The sequence below is a fragment of the Sturnira hondurensis genome, unplaced genomic scaffold (assembly GCF_014824575.4).
Source record: "Sturnira hondurensis isolate 20B ecotype Veracruz unplaced genomic scaffold, ASM1482457v3 Scaffold0006413, whole genome shotgun sequence".
Taxonomy (NCBI): Eukaryota; Metazoa; Chordata; class Mammalia; order Chiroptera; family Phyllostomidae; genus Sturnira; species Sturnira hondurensis.
Window position 1 is genome coordinate 46,313,255 of NW_028079044.1, and position 27,995 is coordinate 46,341,249.

Genomic DNA, 27,995 nt, shown 5'->3' on the forward strand with positions numbered 1-27,995 from the left:
TATAAAACAAATATTTCAAAAATTTATATGGAACCATAAATAACCCTAAATAGCCACAGCAATTTTAAGAAGAACAAATTTGAAGGGATCACAATACCTCATATCAAACTATATTACAAGGCCAGTTAAATCATATCATTCTCGTACTTGCATAAGAACAGACACATAGATCAATGGCACAGACTAGAGAGCCCAGAAATAAACCCAAGGCTCTATGGTCAATTAATATTTGACAAAGGGGGGCAGGAGCATAATGGAGTGAAAATAGCTTCTTCAATAAATGGTATTGGGAAATCTGGAAAGATACATGAACAAAATGAAAGTACACCATGAATTTACACCATACACAAAAACAAACTCAAATTGATAAAAGACTTAAATATAAGTCATGACATCATATAATTTCTAAAAGAGAACATAAGCAGGAAAACTTCCATTATCCCATGGCGATATATCTCCTAGGACAGGGATATAAAAAGAAGAATAAACAAATGGGACTACATCAAATTAAAAGCTTCTGCATGGGTAAAGAAAACATCAGCAAAATGGGAAAGCATTTTCCAATGATACTTTGGAAAAGGGTTTGATCTCCAAAATATATAAAGAAATATGACACTATACCAGGAAGACAAACAATGCAATTTTAAAATGGAAAAGGACCTGAACAGACTCTTCTCTGAGGAGGACATACAGAGGACCCACAGACATATGGAAAAATGCTCAACATCACTAGCTGTCAAGAGAAATGCAAATTAAAACCACATTGAGATGCCAGTTCACATCTGCCAGAATGACTATCACTAACATATCAACAAACAACAACTGCTGGTGAGGATGTGGAGAAAATGAAACCCTAGTAAACTGTTTATGAGAATGCAGATTGGTGTAGCCACTGTGGAAAACAGTACAAAACTTCCTTTAAAAACTAAAGATGGAATTGCCTTTTGATCTAGTGATCCTATTGCTGGGATTATACCTTAAGAATCCTGAAACACGAATTCAAAAGAATCTATATACCCCAATGTTTATAGTAATGTTATTTACAACAGCCAAGCACTGGAAACAGCTTAAGTGCCAATCAGTAAATGAGTGGACCAAAACACTTCTGTACATTTACACAGTGGAATACTATGTAGCAGAAAAAAGAAGGAACCCCTACCCTTTGCAACAGCATGGGTATAACTGGAGAGCATTATGCTAGGTGAAATAAGCCAGGAGGAAAAAGACAAATGCCATATGATCTCATCTATAAGTGGACCATAATGAACAAAACAAACAAATGAGCGAAATAGAACCAAAGACATGGAAATAAGGGACACACTAAGAGTGACCAGAGGGAAGGTTGGGAGTAACAGGAGAAAGAAGGGAAAGGTTTAGCTAAAGAACATGTATAAAGTACCCATCTACAAGGACAACAGGGTGGGGAATGATTGTGGGAATAAGGGGAATGGGCCGGGCAAGCAGAGAGCAATGGGGGAAAATTGGGACAACTGTAATGAAGAACAATAAAATAAAAACTATAAACTCTTAGTTTATTTTAATTTTTTTCTAATTTCTAATTTTTTTTGTCGTGAGTAATTCATTTTGAGCAGATATTTTTTTAAGTTTGTTTTCTTTTCTTCTTATACACCAATGGATTGGTTTTGTGAGTTTTCCTTCCTTTCACTAATCATAAGATGCCCTGTACAACTGAGCCAGAGTTGTAAAGCAGGGTACCCTTTTAAATCTTACATATTTTTCCGCATCCGCTGCTTTCCCCACTTTAGCTTGCTATCTTTATCCTCAAGCACAGGTGACTGTGACATAGAAAATTATGAAGAGAAGGCTAAGAAATGATGTTTTTTAAGGATGAAAGGGATTCTTGATGTTTAAGAAATTTCTAACACACAATTTTCCCCAAAGGGACAGAAGATATCATGAGGTTTAAACCCTCATAAAATTGGCTGATATTTTTTTCTATGTGAAATAAAGTCTTTAACTTAAGTGGTAAAAATTACTTCAGGAAGTGGCTGTCTGATTTGGATACAAAAGTCAGGAGTCTGAACTAGAGTAATTCTGGCTAAGGTCCTGTCCACAACAGATCTAATTAAAACGGGTATTGCATTCTCTTCTCTCTTCCCTGGAAGGTCATTTTTCTGACTCTTACTCACCTACACTTTGGCTTTCCTCTAAGGGCCAGAGTATTTAAAGGTGTCTTTTAGATGCTTCCAAATTCCATCCAAGGCCCTTGGCCTTTACTTGGGCTCCATTCAAGCCAACTTTACATTTCACTGTCAGAGAACTACACACAAAGGAGGACTTCCAAGTTAATCATTATTAACTCAATTTTTGGTTTGAACTGCTTATAAAAGATGACATTTCAAGCCCTGCATAATCTAGGTTTCTGCTTTTTTTCCAGTGTATCTTATCTCATTCATTTGCCCCATCATTAATTCAGCAAATATTCACCTTGCAAGACACAGCGTTAGATCTAATGATGAGTATGGTGACAAAGTGATGGCACTTGATGATGGGGGGAGGTCACAGTGTCAATAATAAGCATTTGGATATGACCTCAGTTGATAGCATATCTTACTCAGTTTTATGTAATCCTCACCATCTTCTCCATTTCATGGATGCAAAAACTTCTAGTCACAGAAGAATTGAGTGGAGCAAAGATTTCAACTCACATCTCTTACTCCAAGTACTATATTCTTTCACTAAACATAAAGGATATACTAATGATAAAGAGTTTGTCCTTATGCTTAAAAAAAAACAAAAAAACCTCCTAGTTGGGTAAGATAGCAAAAAAAAAAAAATAACAAACCCTAAAACAGCACAGAAATAATTGCAATATCTTGAAAAAAAGACAGTGATCAAAATCAGATACATATCTCAAGGACAAATAAATAATCATTATATTGTATTAAATGTTATTTTTAATGTCTACTATTTAAAATTTCATGCAGTTAATCCTTGGTGGTATTTCAGGGAATATTATTCTTTCTTGCTTGGTAATATTCATACTTTCCCTCAAAACTCATGTTTTAATTCATGAATAAAGTCACTGCTATATATACTTTTTGCTTCAATATCCTAGGCTTCAACACCTTCCTTTGGTACAGCTCTTATATTCTACACTATGCAATTTAACCCCATGTATACTGTTTCATGTGTTAGTTTATCACAGCCTGATGGGCTGGAGATAATAATGGCATTTTACATTTTTAGTTTATAGATTGTATACATGTACAGTGTATGACAAAAGCCTTGAGTTATCCCCATGGAATAGTTTGAGTGATTCATGCCATACAGGTTTATGAAGAGTAAAAAAGTTAATACATATTAAACTGTAAGCATAGTGTCAGAGATATGGTAAGTACTGACTGTTAGGAGAAATCCATAAACCTGAATCCACATTTTCTGGACTTTTTATTTGGTCATAGTTATGCTTAAACTTTAGTGTAACTATGTTTAAGTTCCAAGCTTGCCCCCAACTCCATGCTTGTCTTCACATCTTATTTTTTCAATCATTATCTCTACATGACATAAGTAGATTTCTATTTGAGAATATAGTATCCTTCTCTCATGACCCACATATGCGGCAGGAAACACATGGAAGGACACAGTCCAGGAGTCAACCACTGGATTTTTTCCTTCTACCACCATATGTAGCCATGAGACAGCTCTCCACAAAGAGGAATCCAAAAGCAAACTACCCAAAAATGCAAGTCAGAATCTACTTAGACCTAAGTTCTATGACCTCAATTGTTTGTTCATTTTATTAGACATGGGTGCCTTGAACAACATCTTCAATCCCAATAATCTATGATTGAAGGATATACAGTATTTTAGGGCAAACCTGTATTTCACATTTCTCTGTACCTCCTGGATAGCCTGAATGTTTTTGTTCTCCACAAACTCACATATTGAATCCTAATACTCAATGCAACTGTTTGGAGGCAAGGTCTTTGGGGAGGTGGTTAGGTCATAAGGGTGGAGCTCTCTTATCGGAATTAGTGGCCTTAAGAAACAGATTCCAGAAAACTACCTAGTCCCTTCCATTAGGTAAGGACACAAGGAGAAGCCTGCAGTCTAGAAGAGGGCCCTCACCTGACTGTGTCGACACCCTGATCTTGGACTTGCAGCCTCTAGAACTATGAGAAATAAAGTTCTGTTATGTACCAGCTAGCTAGTGTGTGGTATTTTGTTACAGCATTCTGCACATATCAAGACAATTTCCAAACACTTCAGTTACTTCTGGGAATGTAGTAACTGTTCCAAGCACTCTTGGTGAGAAATAAAAGAATACTAGACAAAAAAACTCAACAAACATTTATTGCATGCCAATGTACGGCAAGCACTGGTTAGACACAGGAAATAGGAGGAGATGCTCCCTACACGTACGAGATTAACTGAAAGCAAACATTAACTAAACAAACCTGAACAGAATATGTTCACAAATCACAATGGAATTAAGCTATAAATTAATAACAAAAAGATACCTATAAAATGTCCCGGTGACTCTGGAAAGGTGGTAACAACTACAATATAGGTTTTTAATCTCTTAGAATTCCCAAATAAAAGAAGATGAACAATGAGATGAAACCAAACCAATGGACAATATTTACAATAAAACCAGATGATGAAGTATCCTTATAAACCTCAAGAAACAAGTGAGGAAAAATCACCATAGCCTCAAAACCTGCCTGGTATTGGAATTTACCCAGGAGAAGCCGAGGGAAACGGGTGACATGCAACAGTCCAGAGAACACGAGAATGCAAAAGAACCCACAGGTATCCACTGAAAAGCGTGGTGGAGTCATGTGCAAACAGCACCTAATCAGAGTGGGTTCTCCCATTCCGGTAGTAGGTAAATGCAAATGACGGATCGTTTAAGGAGCAGGATCATTCTAGATCTCATGAACTCTCAAAACTCACCCGGCAGAATTCTTTTCCTGAACACAGCTGCATAAGGAAGAGAAACTTCTAGAAACTGAACTGCTTTTTAAAAGGTTGAGAAGATATATCAATTGTTTTCTTTATCTCTAATCCTAATTCAGTTTAGTCATGTGCATGACTAAACTGCCCATCGTTTTAGTTGTTAAGAAAACTACCCAAATAGGGAGTTGACCACCAAACAAACAAGTCTGGGAGAGGAAAGAGAATATGTGAGACTATAAATCCTTGGAAGCATAAGAAAGAGGCCTTTTGGATGTCAGCAGGATTTTTCTGGTATTGGAATCATTCCTCCGCTTTGTATAGCCTTGCAAAATGCACTGAGTTTCACAATCACTGCGTGGTTTGCTCTGAAGTCACTGGTGGCCTCTTTACTCCCCAAATCACTTCCCAGTGAACACTTTGATCTTCTATGATATCAGCCTTTTGAGCCACTAATTGCTTCCAAGTGAATTGTGGCTTGCCAAGAGTCTGGGTGGTGTCTCATATATGATACCATTCTTTGCACTTACATATTTGTTTGCTTTCAAATTCTAACAGAAATTCTCTCACTACAACAGAGCTAAAAGATTTAAAATTGTCTTAAAAAGTAGGTACCTAGGATCTTCCCTGGCATAGTAGCTGAGTCCCAAGAGGACACTCTAAAGTCATAAGTCTCTAAAACTTTGTTTTATATTTTGAGAAAAATGTATATGGATTTCAGTTAATGGTACAAGAATAAATGTGAGAGATTTTTAAACCATTCAACGGTTTTTATATAAGTCCCAGGCTTTTCAACTCTCTAGAGTTTGAATTCACTATTGGTCATCCCTGCACTTTGCGCCTACATCCAATGCATGACCATTCTTCACCCTCCCTCCCCTTCTAATCCTGCCCTGCCCAATACCATTGTTGTGGCACTGACCCACTTTTGGTCCCCCTTAGAATTTTAAGTAGTTTCTCATTTTCTAATCACTCTTCCATTTCCAATTTCAAGCATCAGATTTTTCATGTATTAAATGAGCATACTAATGCGTAGCTCTTGTTATTGTAAGTCTTACATGAAGCAAACTTCAATAACATTTGTGAAAGCCTTGGGTAAATTTCTGAGCACAATGGTCAACACCCAATAAATGTTTCCTTCCTTCCTTGATCTTCCAGCTCACTTTCCCCAGCCTTGTCAGTTACCGTTCTAAGACAAAAATGTCATTAGCTCACCACTCTCCTTAAAGAAAATTAATATCTTATTAATTCTCAAATAATAACATTCAAGCTATGGCTTGAGAGAGCCTTTATAATCTGACCCTAATCTATCTTGCCACTCCCTTATTCAATGATTCTCTGTAATGCACCTCCACTCTGTGGCCACCTCAAATTATTTTTAAATGCCAGACACTCTCATTTCTCCATGCCTTTGCACAGGTTGTTCTTTCTGCCTATAGCAAACCCTGTTTCACCACTAGCTTGCATTCATATCCTTCTGTTGAAATGTCTTCCTAACTTTTTCACTGGGAAAACTCTTACTTCATTCCTTAGGCCCCGCTTCTAGTTTACTTTTCTTCACAGGTCTTTTCAGAACTGTGGCCCTTATCAATTGCTCATAAAGCTACCAATGTTTATCATTATCATGATACACACCATGCACTTGTGTTCTCAGGTCCTTCTTCCTGAAGGACCAAGGACTAGTTTTATTCATCTTTATGAATCCACTGCCGAGACATGTGCATGACACAAAAGGGCATTCCCCCAATCCTTAGTAAGCAAATACAAACTTCTATTTTATATTACACTTGTTCACTTATTCATTCAATATAGGTGAGTATCTGCATATGTCAGATACTATATGAGGCTCTGTGGAAGACACATAGATAAATAAAAAAGAGATCCTACTCTCAGGAATTTTAACGACTGCTTGGGAACATAACAAATATTTATTGTACTTGGAACAGAGAATAGATAGTGCCCAAATTACTCCCAGAAAGATAAGGCGAAAGCCCACTAACTGATGAAAGAGACACACTGAATAATGCTTATAGTTTATTTATTTCTTAATATTTTATTTATTTATCTTTAGAGGGGAAGGGAAGGAGAGAAATATCAATGTATGGTTGCCTCTCATGTGTCCCCTTCTGGGAACTGGCCTGTAACCCAGGCATGTGCCCTGACTGGGAATCGAACCGCGATCGTGTGGTTCGCAGGCCCCCGCTCAATCCACTGAGCTACACCAGCCAGGGCTTGAATAATGCTTATAGTTTAACCAGCAAGTTGTTCTGAGTTCCAATACACTATCCATTCAGTCTATTATTGGGCTTACAACTGATAGTATTCTACTTATTTGGAGGTTGTGTGACTATACTTAGGATATTTGAGCAATAATTCATAAAAAGGTGACAGAAGAATATTGTTTCTCTCTTAGAAAAAGAACAATATCTTATTCATCTTTTTTTTCCTTTTGGACTCCCTATAAGGTCTTGTCCATTGTTGTTACTTAAGGTGTGCTTGTTGAAATATCTTACATTACTGATTCACTGAAATCAATATGGGGTTTCAATACAAATTCTTTAAAGGTGATTTAATCTGTTTGAATTAGGTACTTTGTTCAGTTTTTAAAGCACAAGGCCTAAAGCTCAAACTGTCATTTATTCATTTATTTAATCACTTTTATTTAGTCAATCATTGTCTTAGTTTGGGTTGCTATAACAAATACTATAAACTGGATGGCTTAAGCAATATAAATTCATTCTTTACCGTTCTGGAAGCTCAGAGTCCAAGACCAGGGTGGTAGCATGGTTTGATTCTGGTGAGGGCCTTCTGCTTGGTTTGCTGTCTGTGTGCTGCGTCCCGACACAGCAGAAAGAAGGTGCAAGGTGAAAACTCACTCTCATGTCTCTTATAAGGGCACTAATTCCATCACGATGGTTCCATTCTCATGACCTAATTACTTCCCAAAGGTCTCATTTACAAAGACCATGGCACTGGGGATTGGGTTTTCAACATATAAATTTGGGGGCAGGGGACACGAATATGCATGCAGTCCATGGCAATCCTGTATTTATTTATTTATGCTGTAAGTCAACAAATATTAAACTAGCTCTTCCTATTCCTAGCCTTTAATTACCCTCTCTTTCCTGTGAACTCCTTCTCATTCTCAACTAAATTTTGAGTCACAAATGGGCAAAGACACATTCCCACTCTTTTAATTGAACTGAGTAGACATTCAATGCTAGAAATTTTCTTGATAAGTCCCCACTTTCTACTTAAATGTGACAAGCAGCTCAAGTCAAAAACATAGACTGAAAATGAATTCCTATTTATATAAATGATAATTGATCAGGCAGACTTGTTTCTGTTTCATCTCCATGGAGACTTTTATTTTTCCTGGCTGTGCCTGAGGCAGCGCATGCTGGGGGATGACACAGCCTTGGCCCAGCCCTCCTTTCAGGTTGGAAAACTTACTCAGAAAGCTCTTGCATGTGTGTTGAAGTCCCCTGTGCTGGGACGTTAGGAAACTCATAAATACAGATCTTGAGAAGCCAGCAGATTAAACAAACGCCAGCTTCTCAAGGCCATGCTCTTTCAGCAGAAGAGAGACACAACATAAACAAAGAGCTTGAAGGTGAAAATGAAATTTGAGAACAAATAGAGAACACAAAAGAAGAATTCATAGCAGACTAAGGTAGGGGGAGGAGGAGAAAAGCAAGGATGCAAGGCACCAGACAAGAGAAAGACCACAGAGATGAAAGTCAATAGATCATTTAAAAGCTGTGAGTCATGTGCTTCCTGATTCAAGGAAGCTGGTGACAGGACTCAAACCAATTTAGCAAACACTAATTAATGGTAGGATGGAACTAGGAAGATTGGGTGGGAGAGGAGGTTGGAATGGAAGTAGGTTGTGGATTGTGGAAATGAAAGGGTTGAGGAAGAAAGAATAACTGTATACTCCATGTTGTGCTANAAGGATGCAAGGCACCAGACAAGAGAAAGACCACAGAGACGAAAGTCAATAGATCATTTAAAAGCTGTGAGTCATGTGCTTCCTGATTCAAGGAGGCTGGTGACAGGACTCAAACCAATTTAGCAAACACTAATTAATGGTAGGATGGAACTAGGAAGATTGGGTGGGAGAGGAGGTTGGAATGGAAGTAGGTTGTGGATTGTGGAAATGAAAGGGTTGAGGAAGAAAGAATAACTGTATACTCCATGTTGTGCTAGTTTTTCTGTATATTTAATAGTAGTGAGTTTTTATAGTAAATCAATGAGGCAGGCAATGCCATTCTCATTATAGATGAGGAAACCAAGACTTGGGGGCTAAGTAACTTTTCTAATCATACAGTTAGGAAATGCCAAATTAGGTGTATCTGATTCCAAAATCTATGTCCTATTCTCAACCTCATTCTATCACTCAGCACATTGTGATAGACTCTGAAAATGGGAATAAAACAAAGGATATACAGCATGCATTAACTTATTTTTATTTTTTAAATCTTCAGCCGAGGATATGTTTATTGATTGAGAGAGGGAGAGAAAGGCATCTGTGTCAGAGAGAAAAATGGATTAGTTGCCCCCTGTACCTGCCCCAAATAGGAATCAAACCTGCAACCTAGGTACGTGTCCTGACCGAGGATCAAACCCATGACCTTTTGTTGGGCAGGATGACGCTCCAACCAACTGAGCCACCCAGCCAGGGCTGTGTTTTAACTCTTTAAAATGTGTTCTGGGTTAATAAGGATAGAAGGCACGTAAACACTGAGAGAAATCACAGGAAAGAATGAGATACATGCTTGAGTCAATATAAACAATGCACTGAGGTTCACAGATAAAAGAGCATTTCACTGACATTCTTGAAAAGAACAGGAAGTGCTATCTAGGCATGTGACATTACTGGATCTTGGATCAAGTTTAATAAGTGAAGAATTAAATGAAGACTATTATACATGAGGAAGGGGAAGAAATTATCACACACAGACGTGGACATGAGATTGGAAAAAATTTCTAGCAGTCAGACCACCGAAACTCTTGAGTACAAACCTAGGCAGTTTGGGTTTCATACTGAACGCCATGGGGGTCAAGAGAAGAAATGTGTAGAAGGGAGAGGTGTGGTCTGTTGCACAGATGTTGAAGGCAAAGCCCTGCCTCAGAAACAGAACACAGTTTACTTTACGAAGGTGTTGTACGGATGAGGGACGATAGAAAAACCTTTGACTCCAAATTCTCATTTCTTCCTCATCATTAACTAGAAGGCCTGGAACGTTCTCCTTTTGTATTTAAAGTTTATAAGAAGTAACCCAAGGACGTACTCTGGAAGAAATGTTATCAGGCTTTCTGTCTTTACTTACCTGGGATGAAGAATGGTAGATGATAACTTACAGGCTAAACGAGCAGAGGATCGCTATCTGGCAAAGGGCTAAAGGTAGAGAAGAGGCTCTGGCTACAATGAACTGGTTTCAGAATTATAACTCCTGTCCCGAGAAACCCTTTCCGGGGTCAAGGCAGGGATCCCAGTCCTAGAAAAACTGGGATGCCAGGCAGGACAGTTCTATTAAGTATAAAATGCAGACCTTGTAGCCAGAGTTTAGAACCTAGGACACAGCTTGAACTAGGATCCATGGTTTGACTTTTCTGATAATGGACTGTCAGGCCTTGATATTATTTCCCTTCTCAAGGGGCCAGACTCGTTATGAAGAATATGGTAAGGTTACAACCAAAGGCAAAAGAGAATAACTGCAGTTTTAGGGTCATATGACCAGGAGAACAGAAAATTAGGCTGTACACAAAGATGCGCCACGGATATTATAAGACAATGAACCTGGCATATCAAAAGCATAAACATAAAGAATGAGTAGAAATTCCACAAGCTGTGCCTGGAGAAGTGAAGAGTCTAGGGAGCACCTATATTTGAGAACGGGCAACGAGCGTCAGGTCTTCTAACAGAAACTTCTAGTGTTACGAAAAAGAAAAGCATACTAGTTTGCAGGGGAGGAGGTCAAAGTTTGGAAACAGAAAAATAAGCTTGTTCTAAGGGCTGCTTAATTCCCATATTTTCTGCTCCTCGCTACCTTTCCTTATAGTATAATAAAACACAGCATCTGATGGTAAATAGAAGCAGGCTTGATTACCGGCTTTGCTTCTTACTTCACAGGGTACGAGGCTTTAATTCCTTCATGTGTGAAATGGAAAGGAAAATGCTTACCTCACAAACTGGTTGAAAGAATTCTAATGACACAGTCTACCTGAAACCCAAATGTTAACAGAGACGAGCAGCGTGTGACAGTCAGACTCTAAGGGGAAACCTCCCTGGTAATGTTTATGCCCTTGTATAATTCTCTCCCTTGGTTGTGGGCTGGCTTAGCAACTCGCTTCCATTCAATAGAATGTGGCTAATGATGGAATATTATTTCCTTGATTCAGTTACAGAAGACTGGCTTCTGTTTTGTTAACAGAGTCTCTCTCCTTTGATGACTTTGCTGAAGTAAGCTTTCATACAAAGAGGCTTGTGTGGTAAAAAATCAAGGGCAACCTCCTGTGAATAGCCAGCAAGAATCTTAGGCCACTAATCTATCAGTATGCAAAGTACTGAATTATACGAATAACTGAGGAGCTTGGAAGAAGATCCATGCTTCCTTGGTCAAGCCTTCAGAGGGGACCCAGCCCTCACCAGCACCTTGACTGCACCTGTGAGCACTAATGTTGTGTGTCTACTTGGCTTGGCTTGGTGCCTAGTGATCTAGTGAAAGACTAGTCTACAGGTTTCTGTGAGGGTATGTTTTTAGATGTGATTAACATTCAAACTAGTAGACGTTGAGTCAAAATTAGTGTTTAAATAAACAGACTGAGTAAAGCCTGTTACCCTCTATAATGTGGTGGGCCTCATTCAATCACCTGAGGGCCTTAAATGAGCAAAGACTGAGGTTCCCCAATAAAGTCGAGACAGTAAATAGAAAATGTGCTTAAGTTTACAGCCTGTTGTCCTGTGAAACTGGATTCAATTTCAAGAATTCCAGCCTGCCAGATTTTAGACTTGTCAGCCCGCACATTTGTGTGAGACAATTCCTTAAAATAAATCTCCCTCACTCTCCCCACCCTACCTCTCTCTGAATATGAGACGCCTTGAAGCAGAAAACCCAGCTAAGTTATGTCTGGGCTCCCAACCCATAAAAAAGATGAAATAATAAAAATCAGTTGTTATAAGTCCCTAAATTTGTGACAATTGGTTATGCAGAAACTGCCCAATAAAAGATTTTTAAATCTTGATTCACCATGCAAATCCCATGTCTCATGGATACTTTGGTAAAATCGAAGAAAAATAAGTATCAGACTTAGGATCTCAAATGTTGTCCTCTGAACTTTAGGAAGCAAAGTTCATTGGAAAAACAATAATCAGGCCTGTGCTGTGCAGAAGACATTTTGTTGGCAGAGTGGAGGACGTATGATGTGTCCAAAGGCCCCTGGGGGTCTAGATAGGTGCCCAGGCTGTAGAGGAAGAGAAGGTAGAGTGGAGAAAGATTTAGAAGGTACATTTGGCATGATTATTCCTCATTGAAGGAAGGGTGGAAGGCAGATTGAAAGAAACCATTGAAAATGCAGTACAAAAATTCTACAATAGGTCATGACCCACCAACTCTATCCTACATCAAATTGCCATAACTCTTTCTTTAATTGCCACTAGAGCCTCCTAACCAGACTCCCTTTATTCCTAACTCTCCTCGATGGCATTTTTATACTCCAGATTTACTGTAAAAAGTAAGTCTGATTGCACTGCTATTCTACTTAAAATCCCTCAATGTTTTCCACTGCCTTCAGGAAAAAGAAAAACACATTTACATGAGCTGCAAGGGCCTACAGCAATGTCTGCTCATTTCCCTAGTCTTACTTTAGCTCACTTTCCTCATCAAATATTAAATTGTTTTAAAATATTTTTAAAAACCGATGCCAGGACTTTCTAAATGACTGAATACCCACATTAAACTCTGCTGCCTTTCCAAACTCTATTTTCAAAGATAGTGAAAAGATCATTACATTGTTGTAAGGATAAGTATAGAGATCAATAGAACAGAATAGATATTACAGAAATAGACCTTCACATATGTGGTCACCTGGTTTTATGTGAGAAACATATATTTTTAACAAATTGTGTTAGAAAAACTGGATTATTTGTAGAGAAAAAGTAATACTTGCCTTTTAACTCATACTATTCACAAAAATGAATTCAAAGTGGTTCATACACTTTACATGACAAAACTAAAATTGTAGAACAAAACACAGGAGAAAATATTCACAACTTTTGAATAGGCCAAGGTTCCTTGGTTCTGACCCCCAAATAACTAAGCACAAAGAAAAAATAACTAATAAACTGAATTTTACTAAAATTACAAATACCTACTGTTTGAAGGAAACCATTAAGGAAATGAAAAAAATGAGCCATGCTCTGGGAATAAAAAAATCCCATCATCTATATCTCCTGAAAGATTTGTGTCAAGAATATATAAATGACTCTTATAAGTCAATAATAAAAAGCCTAACAACCCAAAGTATTTCAATAGGCAATAGATGAAAATACAGGAGTAACCAATAAGCATAACCACAGATGCACAGCATTGCCAGTCAGCAGGGAAATGCAACTTAAAATCACAAAGGAGACCACCAAACATCCACTTGAAAAGCTAGAATTAAAAGACTGATAATAGTAAGTATTGGTGGAGCAGCTAGAACTTTGGGAGTATAAGAAGGCACCACAATTCTGAAAACAGTTCGGAAGCTTCTGATAAAGTAAAATGCACATTGAAATACAATCCACTGATTACATTTCTAGGTATTTACCCAAGAGAAGTAAAAACATGTATTCACCCAAAGGCTTGTTCATGAGTGTTTATAGCAAATTGATTTCTAATGGCCCAAAATTGAAACAACCCAAATGGTTATTAACATAAAAATAGATAAACGAGTTGCAGTAGATCCTTATGATGAATACAATGGAACAATAAGAGGAGACAAAGAATAAGACATGCAAACAACATTAATAAACCTCAAAAACATTATGCTGAGTGAAATAACCCAGACACACAAGAGAACATGCTGTATGGTTCCATGTGTAAGAAATTCTGGCACAGGCAAAATTAATCTATAATGACAGATTAGTGCTTGTCTGTGGCCAGAAATAGAAGGGAGTTGATTGCAAAGCGGCATGAAGGGATTTCTATGTATGATGTGACAGTCCATTTTATCACTGAAGTGGCTATGGGTATGTGTGTGTCCATCAAAGCTTATTGACTTGCATACTCAAAATGTATGTTATATCTTAATACATTGATTGTAATTTTTAATAGAAAGAATATTATAAAAGTCAGAAAAAATGTCAGAAACATGGGATGTAAGTTTCCAAATATTAGTAGGTATCCAATTAATATTTTTAGTTGATGGATTATATAAGATATATGTAAAACCTTTAGCAAAGTGAAAGATACTTAATAATTTCAAGGTGGGCAAAATTAGGTTTATAGTTGTGAGTACAAAAAACACAGAGCAGACTACAACAATGTGTAAATGATATAAAGTCATAGCCTGCATGTCTCTTTCCATATGAAGAGCTGTAAACCTACTTTTGCCAACTCCTGTATTTATAGAACAAATCCTGGATAGGTCCATTCATCTCTAGTGTCCAATAATTCCCACTTATCTTGAGACTGTAGATGCTTTGAAAGAGGTGTTTCTCTTAGACAGATGCAAAGGCTGGGTAGAGGCACCTACTGGAAATACTAATGCAGTTGCTGAGGCAGCAAATTAGGCTCCTACACAAAGGTGAAGAGCACCAAGGCTCAGAGATGCAGGTAATTAATAAGGTGTAATCTGCCTAGTTGATGGGCCAAAGAACAGCAATAACCTACTTAATGCAAAACAACTTCCTAAAAGGAAGATCAGGGTATAGTAAAATACCCCAAATGACTGATGTCTGTGATCTGAGCCTGGTCCATTTCAGCTCCATCCCCTTTCGAAAACTTGACAGGACTTTCTGAAGCTTCCTGATCAGCTCCTATTTAAAAGGTGAGGAACACGCACAGAAAGACAATTACTTACTGCATAGGCATAGAGTCAGAACTATTTCCAGACCACCTACATTTTCAGTAGTTTTTACACCCAAAGCACCCAAGGAAAAGACCTTCCAAATCAAACCAGTGAATCTGGGTTTTGCCTACCAGTCTGCATGGTTGTATTTGCTTGTTCACTGCAAATGAAAATCAAACAAACCCTTTTAGACCTAGGTTCAAAAACCTTTGAAACTAGGCAGTTTCTGATCAGCTCACTTTATGTTAGGAAACCTGTTCTGACTTAGTGGTGCACTCACATGTGGCCCCCTTTCAGGAATAGGGACATGGCTTCTTGGGGACATGGCTTCTCGGGGCTAAATACTGTATATCAAGACATGGTTCTGTACCTCAAGAGACTTCAGTCAGCCTGTGGCCTCCCAAGTTGTTGCTGTAGCATTTTGCTCATCAAGGGTTATACCTCTGAGTGTTTGCTCATGAGCCAAGACAGAATGGCCTGAGCTGGCTCCCCGTGGGTACTGTGGTTTTTAGGGCATTGATCTACTCTAATGATTGAATTGCCTTCTTGTTTTGTGGTGATAGGTGTTACCCAGTTTTTTATGGTATGTTGGTGTGATTAAAACCCAATTCTTGTCTTTTGCTACAAATGCCAAACATTTCTTTATAACCTTCAGAGAACATGCTCACCTCCTCCTCTACCTTCACACATCTAGTGAGTGCTGTACATGGCTGAGGCCTACTCGCACGGGGGCAACAATTGTGTCCTGCCCCGAATTTCACTAAGAGAACTACCCAAGTGATTTTTTGAGGACAAATAACTTCAGCTTTTTGCTTTAAATTTAAAAAATTGGATATTGCTACAATAGAGGACAGCATAAGGCACCCTGGAAAAGTAAAAATAATTCTGGATTAAGAGACAGGAGATGTCTGAGGGAGGCTGGGACAGGAGATCCCTGGGGTTAGAGGGAAAGGAACTAAGCATCTGTCTTAGTCTGTTCTGTTAGCTGTGACAAAATACCACAGCCTGGGTGGCTTGTCAACAACAGAAATTTATTTCTTACAGTTCTGGAGGCTGAGAACAAGAGCATCAGGATAACCAGGTGAGGGCCCTCTTCTGGGCTGTAGCCTTGTAGGTTGTAGCCTCGCACTGCAGAAGGGGTGAGATAGCTCCCTTTGGTCTCTTAGGTGAACATTAATCTCATCCTGAGGACTCCACCCTCATGACCTAAGCACTTCTCAAAGTTCCCACCTCTTATAACCATCATCTTGGGCATTAGGATTTCATCATATACATTCCGAGGGGGGAGGTACACATTCAGACTAGAGCTTTATGGAGGACTCGTTATACGTTTGACACTTAGGATGTTCAATTAAACTTAAAGCAACACAAGGACAGTCATATATGTTTTATTTACTTTTTATACCAATGCTCATCAGAGTACCCAACACATCTTAGTAGTTCAACAAACATTTTTAGAAAAAAATGACTAAGCAAAAGAGGTAATTTTTTTCCAGCCTTTATTTTTCAAACTGGGAAATTACACTTAAAAAATCTTAGGTAATTTGCCCCAATTCACACAGCTGTTGTGCAGAGCAGCTTAGGATCAAATTATGAATGACCTCTGGTTCCACAGTTAACCTCTTCACTACGCCATGGGCTTTTAGTCAACCAATAGGCAATTACTTAGATGTGTGCTAGTTTAGGGGACGTTTGGTAGAACTGAATGGCAACAGAGGCAGCAGCATTACTCTGAGTTATGTTTTAAAAAGGCAGTCCAAGCAGCTGTGTGGATAACTGTAGCAGGGCATGTAGGGAAAGAGAGAGTCCATCTGAGAGCTACACAGTAGTCTAGGCAGCAGTAATAATGTCTTGGGTGAGAGTGAGTGTGATAGACACGGTAGAGAATGGATGCGTTTGAGGCCAGCTGTGAGATGAGTCTAGTAACTTCCTAATGGACTACACGTAGGGCAGAAGGAAGAGAAGAACTGGGTATTATTTCAAGCTTTGGTTGCAAATACTGCATGGATGGTGATATGATTCTCGGGGTTGTAAAAGTCGGAAGGAAGAACAGTTTGGTGGGGTAAAGAATGAAGAGTTTCGTTTTGAACATGTCCTCTTTGACATGTAAGTTAGATAAGCAGGTAGAAATGTGAACCGAGGCTGGAATTTTGGAAAGAGATGAGGTAGAAGACAGGCACTGAGGACTCTATGACATCTACACAGAATTTGAGCTCTGGGCCCTTAACTGCAGACCCCTTCCGAAAAATGGTACGTGGTGGTTAGACAGCCACAGCATACTTGGCAAGAACATGTACTGTGTCCTCAAAGCGACTCGAGCTGCTGATTGCTCCCCAGGTTTGGCAGAAAGATCGAAAGCAAAAACAGTTTTTACTGAGAATTCCCTCTGGCACAATATTAGATTTAAAAAATAGCAGAGTAGACTCAACTACAGACTTAGCCAGAATGAGAGTAGGTTCAACCACTACAAGGCTCCGAGAAATTACAATGAGCTTTTGGGTTAGTCAAAACATAATAATGATATCAAAAGTTCAGATATGGGCAGGCTGGTTTATGATGACATATTCTTTTCTTTTTTTCTTTTCTACCTCAGGAAAGAAACATCAACACGCCACACCCTGGAGATTTGAAGTACTGAAGCTTCGGGTCGCCAGTGTTCAGTTCCCACTGGAGAACCGACTGCATCACATTGCAACGATTCCTCCAGTGTTGTCTTCCCCTCACACTCTGGGCTTCTCCTGGGCAGGAATAAACCCCCTCCTAGCCATTTCTCCAGCCTTTTAAAGTCTCTGAGCATTAAGCTGACTCAGTCATTGTGGTTTGATGAATCCAGTAAGTATCTGAGAAAGTTAATATTCAAAGTATCTAACAGAAAAATATGATACAAAAATAATTCTTCTGTAAAATTCTATTTCTATAAACAGCAAGGAGTCCTCATTCCTCATACTGGTAACATGTAAGATATATTAACTACTACTTGTCCTGTCACCACTTTTGGCCTCCGTTTCAAAATTTCTTCTTATAGAAAAGAACTGCATATGTACAATATATAACCAGAATGTTTAGTTTCTTCAAAACTAATTCTACAAATGCTCTTAGGTTACCTGCTTGGACTTGTTAGCCACTAGTTGTGAATAAATCAAGCCATTTCTCTTGACTTCCTTCTTTCAAGTCCAAGAGCAGAAGAGGACATGCTCTCCCCCAGATCTACAGATTGCCTTATTTTATGTCCAGGGTGACTGACATGTCATTCAGGAGAAATACCAATGGATACATTACCAATATTAATTAATGTACTTTGCTGAACATATAAATGAGTTAGTTCAAGGTATCATATACCTATAAATTATTTTTCAACAATGATTTTAAAAACTTTTAAAAATATTGCCAAGGGTCCTATGCCTCAACCTTTAGTTCATACATTCTGAATTTAGCCCATTCGTAAGTATCTGTTTTCATTTTATTTGATGTATGCTTATTCACTTCTGTGTCTACCCCCAATCAAATGTGAACTTCAAGACTCCAGACGCCTGGCTGACCTATACAACAGACCTGTGCTCTATTGTATGCTCAAGCCTAGCACAATGCCAGACACCTAAAATAGGTCCAGTAAATATTTGTTGAGTGTACAAATTACCTCCAATCCATAAAAACCTTAAAATTTGGATAGTAGTGTCTTTTCTTTTAAGTGGGGACCATTGAGTTTCAGAGACATGACATCTCTAAAATAGTGAGACTGAGATATGACTCTAAATCTTGTCTTATTTTTGATCTTGGTATACCGGGTTGGTCACACTGCACCCATCTCTCTATCAAAACTTGGTGAATTTTCAATGACTGCAAAATTTTATTTCTTTGAGTATTTTTAATATTTATTTATTTTATTCTTTTTTTCCTTAAAACAATTTTTACTGTAATTCTCTCCATCACCATTTAATCCCTTTATACCCCCTTCCCCTGCAATCACCGCACTGTTGTCCATGTCCATGAGTCCTTTTTCCTTTTTGCTTGATCTTACAGTGATGAGACATAAAACCTTTTAGGGAAAAAAAGGCATGCCTACTTTTTTACAGTGCAAGACTTCAGAGAGTGGAGAAGAAATTTAAGCAGTAGGTTGATGATAGGTAATAGAAACAAGAAATATGAGAAGAAAAAATAGAACCCAGTCAGAACATTCAGAATACATTACTATGGATACTTAACAAGCGGAAGGATATGGGATTTCCCGACATTGATAGGTACTTTCCCTAGATGTGTAGTGCAGTCTCTGAAAAGAGATTCTAGGTATGCATCCTCATAACATTTTAGCCATAGATGAGAATGGTTTTTAGAAAGGTGTTAAATATTAGAAGACATTTCTATGGAGATCTGTTAGGAACACAGATTTAGGAGATTTGTCTTCCATTCAAGTTTATTAAGACTATTGGTACAGCCCTGTCTCGATCAACAGACTCTAAGCTGATACCAGAAGTTTTCTCAAATGTGTGCTCTGGAGTATATTCCATATGCTATGTGATTTTAGAGACATTCTTTTTGGTGCCTCAGTCATTACATGAACAAAAGCAAGCAACCATATAAAGAAAATTTCTGAATAGGAGCAAACTATGCTATCAAAATTAGGTCTTTGCCTATTACTTGCCTAAAACCTCAACAAATTGAAAGCAGACTGCATATGAACCATGTAATAAAATGATGTCAAAGAGAATTTTTTTCTGAAAAGAATAGACCAACATTTTCTTATGACTATAAAATTTAAAACCAAGAGGCAGATGGTGAATTTGGGTTTTATTTATTCTCAGCATACAATTTGGCATATTTATTCAAAAATATTTTTTAAATGTTGGTATGTCTGGCTAAAGGTGATTACTTCACTATTTAGCTATTTTCCTGAAACACAGTTAGGTTTTATGGACTTTTGGGTCTAAAATTGTTTGATCTTGTAATTTGGGTTCTCGTAGTTGGTGGAAAATGTTTTCACAGAGTGAAAAAGGAATTCAAATATGGTGGATACTAAAACAAAATACTATTGGCGAGTATACTATTGGCTAGCCATACTAGATGGCTAATGACACTTCGATTCCCCTTTCCTCTGTTCTAGGTAAGAACATCAAGGTGAATTGATTTCATCATCGATAGTATGGGCAGGATGCATGGGTTTGCATACTTGTACTTCTGAAAGTAAGATTGAAAAATCTGAATATCCCACTTCCTGGAAGACATAAACACATGGTGGGGTTGGGTGCGTGCCAACAGATCGTCTCCATGAGAAGATGGGTTCTCCAGAGCTACATTGAACCAGGAGGCAATTTAAATGTGAACAGTGAAAGACATAATTCCGAGGGCCTGGACAATTACAATGAAGTTCATCTTTGTGGATGTGAATACTTAGCCGTGTGTCTATGAATCTAAGTGTGGGTAGGTCCTTAATTGATCAGAATTTGCTGCCATGGCTAAAAGTAGAACTTTTCTTATCAATAAAGAGGTGACACAAAGCCTTTTGCTGTGGCAGTGCCATTCAGTTCTGACTACAAATATCCCCATGATTTGAATTTATTAATCCAACATTCACTGTGGGCCCACTATGTACTGAGCATTCTTCTAAGAGCTGAGAAGTCACAGATCAATATAGTATGGTCTCTGACCTTAAAGAACATTCAGTATGAATGGAGAAACAGAAAGAGAACAGATGGCGAAGCATTCGACCAATGTGATGGTGGAGGTAAGAGTGGAATGTCAGTGGGTCCAGAGGAGGAAGTTCTCTTCAAAGCCATGAGATGAAGCTCTGGGAGGCTGGGAGGAGTCTGAGAGGAGTCTAGAGGGATGAATGAGTGTTAGCTAAAGAAAAAAAAGGCAGGTGATCCCAAGTGAAGTAACAGGTAAAGGTCCAGAATGTAATAAGAGCATGGTATAGTGAGACTACCACAAGCAACACTGGATGAAAGAATGGTGGTCACTGGGGAGGTGACTACCTGAGAAGTCAGGTCATGAATGTGCTCTTTGTAACTTTGCCCTGGGTTCTCAGCACTTCAAAGAAGAGTTCTAGATCTCGGCTGAATATTGGAATAATCTGGAGACCTTTAAAATACAACTGATGTCTATACCCATCTCTAGATGTACTGTATTTAACTGGCCTGGAGTGAAGCATAAATATTCCAGAAAATAAATCTACATGTTCCAAAATGAGAGTACTGGAAACCTGAACTGTGAGAAGTAGTGTCGGTTGGTCTATCTCCCTCCCTCCCTTCTTCCCTTTTTTCCTTCCTCTCACTCTTCCTCCTTCCTGAATTTTCTCACACTATCAGAAGGTACTTTAGGTCGTGGTAAAATAGGGATTGTCATTTAATCATTATGGGAAGATTATAGAATGTTTTGAGCAGGGGCGTGATAAAAAAGATTCCAATTTTAATTGGTCTACTTGATTTCTTGTGTTTTTTGGCTAAGCCCTTTACCTTTCATTCAGTCCCTCAATCTCCCTCCCCTCTGACATCTGTCAGTCTGTTCCATGTGTCCATGCTTCTGTTTCTATTTTATCAGTTTATTTTGTTAATTAGATTCTACATATAAGTGAAATAATATGGTATTTGTCTTTCTCTGACTGCCTTATTTTACTTAGTAAATCACCAAGTTCATACATGCTGTCGCAAAAGGTAAGATTTTCTTTTTTATGGCCATGTAGGATTCCATGATGTAAATGTTCTTTGGACCTTTTATCCACTCATCTACTGACAGGCACTTGGGTTGTTTCTAAACTTTGGCAATTGTAAATAACGCTGCAATGAATGTAGAGGTACATATAATAATTGTTCAATATCACTAATTTTCAGAGAGATGCAAATTAAAGTTCCCATTTCCTTTTAACTAGTGGGTCTATTCCATTTTATATAGCAATGAATGCAGCAGCCATATTTGTAATTCTTAGCTGAATTGCTGAAGTATGATAGCAAGTAAAATTTCCTTTCAAATTCTTACACCAGTTCGAGAGTTCTGATTTCATTGTTAGGAGCGTTTGAGCTCCTGTGGTATTATGTATCATCAGAACAATCTTAGTAAAAGAGAGGAAAATATGCCAAATTCTCATATAATAATATTATTTAGAGCAGAAGTTTCTTGAATTGAATATCAGGATGATCTGGGGATACCCACGTGAAGAAGGGGACTTTGGGTGGGGCAAAGGCATCTGTGCCTTGTCTTCCTGGAAAAAAGGAGGAAGCCATGGGGATGGCCTGGCCCTCAGACACAGCCCTTTACCTCTCTTGGCCTCAGCTAATTACGTGACAATGTTCCTTGCCTTATCCAGTACACAAGGTTGTTTGGAGAATCAAAATCATTTTGTAAACCACTTCTTAAACCATACTTGTTGATTGCAAAACAAGCACCAGGCACTGGGGAAGAAACCAAGATGCATAAGACTGACCTCTTCCCTCAGCAGTGGTCCAGTGGGGAAGTCAGACCTAGTAAACACTGCCAGGTAGCATCGGGGGAAGTAAGAAACAGGGAGGGAAACCCACCAGTAATTTGGATAATGAATCTGGAAGGTGTTTTTAAGCCACAACTGTTTTCCAAATTAAGAGATAGCTTTATGTCAGGTAGCCTTGACATAAATAGAATCTATAGACACTTTCTGTATTCCAAAATGTCAAACGTTAGTTTCCTTGACAGGTTATACGATATATGTCTGTTACCTTTGGATGAATCAGACTCCTTGCCCAGTAAAGCAATTTACAAAGACTCCACTAAGAGAAAGATGCTGATATGCTCACATGCAGGCCTACTATACTGATCTTTCCTTTTGAAATATTGCACTGCTAGAGACAATGGTTCCACTTGATTGAAAGCAGATTTGCAAATTTACAAGTGAAAATAATAATTTTTAAAGCCTCAGTCATCCTACTCAAACCACTGAAGTTGAAATGAAAATATCACATCTGTGTGCTTCAAACACGTTTCTTACCCAGCAGCCAGCATCTCACCCCCTTCCATGTGGGCTAAGGGACAATCTGCTCCCAACAGCCTGAAATGTCTTTTGTCATTTTTGCAAACTTGCAAAAAAAAAAAAAAAAAAAAAGACACCAAGCACTTGGCTTTGTGAGGAAAGAGATTGTGGCAAAAATTTTCACACATTTTTCCCTCTTTGCATAAATTTTCAGTGTTGCACTCTTGCAGGGTGGGGTGGGAATTTGAGTTGAAATTTGGGTTCTTTATTGGCTTGGGAATCCAAGCTAGATTACCTACCTTTATTTGACTTTTGGCTTTAGTTCATTACAGGCACCAGGTATCTATGAAACACTGTTTCAACTACTACACCCTCCCAATCTGATGGCTAACCTTTTGAAGGGAAAAGCCTATAGTTTATGCTTATTTGTGTTCTTCTCATTCTACTTGCAAAGTATCTATGTACTCATTGCCAGTATTTCACAAAGTCAATTGGCTGATAGATTTTGTACAAAGTGGTTCAAACAGCAGGCAATATCACCTAGTTCAATACTGGGTCTGATCTCCTCTAAGACAAGTTGACTTGGTAACTCCACATGCAATATGAGAAAGCTGAGGCTCTGCTACATCTAGGCCTCATCCACGACCAACTGTCTAGTTTGAGGCACAGGATCCAGTTTCCTTCCTGGTCACCTTGTTTTCTTATCCAAATCTTAAACTTCGTCAAGGACAAACATACTTCATTTACTCATAGACCAATCTGATTCATTTCCCTTGGTTCTTCTTTCATTTTTCTGATCTCTTCAGTACATATTTTCTGTACAAATCACATGCTAACTAATCATGCCCTGCTTTTGCAACCCTTTCTAGTATTGCCTTGATGTTATTCAATAACTTTTTAAGTGTTTAATTCTTATCTATTCCCTGAAAATAGGAACTATGCTTTTCTTTTTGTTTATTCTACAGAATTTTACAAGATGCCTGGCACACAATAAATATTCAAAAGTATTTATTGCTTGACAGTCTTTTTTCGACTAATTCATGCTAAAATGTAAGCATTCAGAACGCGGAATAGATCTCGGACGTGGTGTTTCAGGAGGCAAACTGCGGTCCAGAGAACTGAGTGGTTCTATTCATCTCCCTCCACCACGAGTAACAACATATAAAGACTGGAATCCCTCCCTTTCCACTGTCAACCCAATGCCTTTTCTGTTACTTTTTATTACCGCTGTTGTAAATGAACTAAGAGTAAAGAATACTTGCAATTCTCCAGAGTCATTGTCTGTACCTTCTGTCTCATTAAAGAAGTCTGAGAGATTTTTGATCAGTGGATTTGTCATCGGGAATGTAGCTCCGACAACACCCACCATGAAGCTAGAGAGAGTTGTCTGTGTCTCAAGACAGCTCTCGGTGTCAGGGCGCTGGTCTCCTTGCCTGTCTGAATGCTTAGAGGTGACTGATGGGCTCAACTAGAGGCTCACCGTTAACTCACGATGTTTTCTGGCAAGGCCTTCATTCTCTTTTTCAGCAATTCTGGTCCCCGGAACTACAAGAGAGGCAAGAAGAGATAGAACAGTCAGAAGCTGTGGAATCAGCAGCCAGTGGGCCATATGGAAATGTTTGGGGATTAGGAACAGGGCCACATGTGCTCAGCTCATTCTGGGTGAGGCATTTATCCCCCCGCAGTGAAGAGGAAATCACTTGCAGTGACTCACTTGAGAGGAAGCTAGCATGGCCTGAGTCAAACCAGCCCAACTCCATCACTTTCTGGAAGTGGGCATCTGTGACCACTCATGGCCAATTAACTATGGAGCACATACCAAGTACCACTTCTTCTAATAAAGCTGCTTTGGATGAATGGGAGAGAAGTTACCCTAAGTCAATAAAGAACAGAAAACTTCTCCTCTATCATAATTGACCACCTACTATGAACTAATTACTATGTATATTTACTTAACTTAAAACTAACAACAACCTTATAAGTTAGGCATTATCCTCATGTTATAGATGGGAAACCTGAGGCTCATCAGGATAAGAGTCTACACAGAAGCTTGAAAACAAAAAGTGGCAGGAGTGGGATTTGAACTGAGATGAACCTCTTCTGCTTCAAAGTTCATGCCCTTCCCATTCTGTTGAAATGTATGGATCAGTCTGTGATCAATCAGAGAAGCAGAAACACTAGGCAGTGAAAATATATGTATATAATAGGAAATTTGGTAGAGGGATATATCCTTGCTCAGTTGTGCAGGTGGTTACATAATTTCTGTAAGGCTATTTATCATCTTTGGGTGTCATGATGGATCTAGAACCCACAAGGCAAATGATGCAGAGGGAAAATGCATGCGAAGCCAGGGTGAACCAGGGCAAGCTGGAAGTCATGAGCACAAGTTGGAACCCAAGAAAGGTTGAAATCCATGTAAGTTCTCATTGCCTCTGACTTTGATGGTGTATCTGTCTTGCAGAAAACACTGGCATCTTTCATCACAGAGGTAAGCATACACCCCTGGGCCATGAGATAGGTAAGCTTAGGAAGGAACCAGGGAACCCTGAAGGGATGGTCAGCCCAACTACTGTCTCCTGCTGACATGATGAGTCAGCAATACTGTGCCAGCTCCCTTCAAATCTTGCATAAGAATCTCTGTTCAGCCCACACTGACCAGAACTATTCTGGAAAAGGCATTCTGGAAAACTTAGTTTAGCCTAGCCGTATTAACACACTATAAAGCCACCATAATTGTGTATGTGTGGTGACAGGGATCTGGTTCTAAATATCTTAACCAGACCACATTGGAATCCAATAAACTTGACCTCCTGGTAGCCATTTCTGAATCCTAAAATAGGTCCTGAATCCTTTTTCTTTGTGTTACAACCTTTTTCTTTGCTTTCTGACCCTGTTTTTCACTGTTCCTGACTCCTGTCTACTGCCTAGAGCATCACACTTAAAATGCCTTAGTGTTCCTCTAGTGCTAAATCTCATTTCTGCTAAGTTTCCATGAGCTCTTACCTCTTGGATGACAGCTGTGTTGGGCTGTTATTATTACTGTTGTTATTGTTATTGTTATTGTTAGGGGGCTTTGGTTCCCCCGAGTCATTTATAACCAGCTTAGTATTAGGCTGTTTGGTTTCTCTTCCCACTGCACCAAACAGAAAGACCCTACAAGGAACAGAAAGTAATGTCACTGCAGGGGACCAATTTACACAGAGAGCACAAACCCCACTTGTATCTCACAGAGGAACGAGTGTAAGATACAGCTTTTATAAACAGACACTTGAATCTCAGTGAGAGGATTGGAAAAGTAAAACATGCTGGGGCCATGACTATAAAAGTAAAGTTACAAGGCTCAGGAACCTTTCCAGAGACAGGCTTATTTCAAACATTGCTATCTTGTAGGTGTTATTCTTAGCAGCACATGGGTTCGTGTTGGCCCTCATTCCCACAGCCAGCTGGGGCGGAGTCCCACAAGGGCTTCATTAGCCTGCTGGGGAGTTTATTACAGCACAATCCTGGATTCTCCTTGAGTCTTATCATGGCCTGTGAACCTGGCCTGTTCCTCTCCCTAGGAGCCCTCACTCATTTCCTTGTGGATGTGTTTATTCAATCAGTAAAAGTGGATCAGGTGCTTACACTGTACCAGGTACTATGTTGGGTCCAGAAAATACAAAGGCAGATAAGACAGAGTTTCCACCCTCAAGGACTTAGAAGTGAGATAGAGAGAATGTAATCTGACACACTTAATAATGTGCAAGGGAGGCCCTAACAGAAGCCTGGACGAAGGAGCAATGGGGACAGGTAACAGGGAGAGGGAAATTCACTAGGGATGAAGAAGGGTGTAGTTCTCGGAGGACAATTCTGCAAGACAGGGAGTTTCACTCCCAAAGCGTGACTGGGCATTTTACTCTTGGCAAAAGAGTAAAATTTTTTTACTCTCCTCCACTGCCTAGAGAACAGCACGCCGACTCCTCCCTGAGTATCCCTTCACCACGCAGAAACACCACCCTCTCCCATGCGCAGCTCCCCTCTCAAGTCACAGAACACACTCACCATTCCTCACTTCAATCCTTCCTCAGTGCCTGGAGAAACCCACCTTCTCTTCCTGCAGTGTCCTGCTCACTGCCCCTGGTCAGTCTTTCAAAATCTTACCCACTCTAGACAGTCCCTGTATTGGTTCTATATGGAAAACAGCAGGCGACTGATGCTTAAAATTCAGTAAATATTAAGTTTGCATACAGCTGGTATTTAATATATGCTTTATGTATACATTTGCAGATGATAAGAAGCAATTCTAAAACTCAGGGACCCAGAATTTTCTGGAAATCTTCTCCTAGGTGAAAACCCTCATCCTCCTACCTTTCCCACTAAGTTTCCATGATTCCATCAGAGTGGACACTGTGTTTCTATTACTCGAACCCCTCACCTTCCCAAACCTTTGCATTTCAGGGTGAAAGGTGCCACCCCTGACATAGGATGCTGGGGCAGTAGCAAGTTTCTAGCGGCAAAGATACAGACTGAATTGTTCACGAGTCTCCTCAGAAAAAGAGGATTCAAGGAGAAGATGAGGGGAGGTGGACTTACGTGCTTAGTGGATGGGCATGTGGGTGAATGAAGGAGCACAGTTATCTTTCGTTCAAAAATTAAAATAGGGGACATGGGTCAAAGGTGCAGAGACCCCTCTCTCCTTGTCTGAGTCTCAGACCTCCCCCACTCTTTTACTTATCAGAGAAAGGTCTGCACTTTCGAACTAGTAAATCTGCTTGGCAGGTAATCACTACCCATCCACCAGCTGCTGCCTTGGCAAAAGACGCATCGCCATCGCCATGGCAACACACAGGCAGGCTGACGCAGAGCAGTCCTGGCTCTGGGCCAAGGTAATCTGATGGCACTGGGCTTGGTTAATAGAAAGAGAAAAGCAGGCCAGAGCCGCTTGCCTGTCTGTGTCTTGGCCATACAGGCTGGTTGGGATGGAGGGCAGGGCTAATTAACCGGCGCAAGCAGCTGTGGGCTGCTGCTTGCCAAATCCAACAAGTGGCCTGAGCTTCCTCTATCCCTAACCCTTGTCATCTCCCAAGGAGGCTCGGTCCTGGGGGAT

General features: G+C 39.4%; 1 long non-coding RNA gene across 2 annotated transcripts; it reads left to right on the forward strand.

The window, feature by feature from the left end:
• Positions 1-7,681: 7,681 nt before the first annotated feature.
• On the forward strand, positions 7,682-24,166 carry LOC118988937 (uncharacterized). 2 transcript variants are annotated; one of them, XR_005066884.1, is made up of 4 exons: positions 7,682-7,784; positions 17,570-17,808; positions 19,957-20,088; positions 23,875-24,166. It is a non-coding gene; the product is annotated as an uncharacterized LOC118988937 (long non-coding RNA). The 2 variants fall into 2 exon arrangements; XR_005066883.1 differs by lacking the exon at positions 7,682-7,784 and adding an exon at positions 9,414-9,521.
• The last annotated feature ends 3,829 nt before the right edge of the window (positions 24,167-27,995 follow it).